Genomic DNA, 589 nt, shown 5'->3' on the forward strand with positions numbered 1-589 from the left:
CTGAAGCTGGAGGCGGAGAAGGCGGGGGGCAGCAGGGCGGCCAGGAGGGCCAGGAGGGCCAGGGCCAGCAGGCGCAGGAGGGCCGCCCAGGGAGCCATGCCGCCTCCCGAGCCTCCGCTGATGCTGCTCTGCTCTGCTGCTGCTCCTCCGGAGCGGGGCTGCCCTGCTGCCTCTGCCGCTGGCCGCCGCCGCCGCTCCTGCTCCGGGCTCCTCCGGGCTCCTCGGGCTGCGCGGCTCTGGCTGCGCCGGGGCCCCGAGGAGAGACCGGCAGCAAGGCAGAAGGCAGAAGGCAGGGGCTCTCCTTCTCCTCTTCCTCCGGCGGCGGCGGCGGCGGAGGGTCTGGCTCCAATTAGGAAGAAGAAGAGGAGGAGTGAGTGAGTGAGTGAGTGAGTGAGGACTAGGGCCAGCGGAGAGAAGCAGCAGCAGCAGGAGGAGGAGGGAAGGAGGGACTGGGGGAGGAGAGAGAAAGAAAGAGGAAGGAAGGAAGGTAAGTAGACAGGACAGATAAGTAGATAGAGAGAATAGAAAGGATCATGGATATATATTAGTGAATGGAATAGATAGATAGATAGATAGATAGATAGATAGA

Source organism: Sceloporus undulatus, chromosome 6 (assembly GCF_019175285.1).
Source record: "Sceloporus undulatus isolate JIND9_A2432 ecotype Alabama chromosome 6, SceUnd_v1.1, whole genome shotgun sequence".
NCBI classification, from domain to species: Eukaryota; Metazoa; Chordata; class Lepidosauria; order Squamata; family Phrynosomatidae; genus Sceloporus; species Sceloporus undulatus.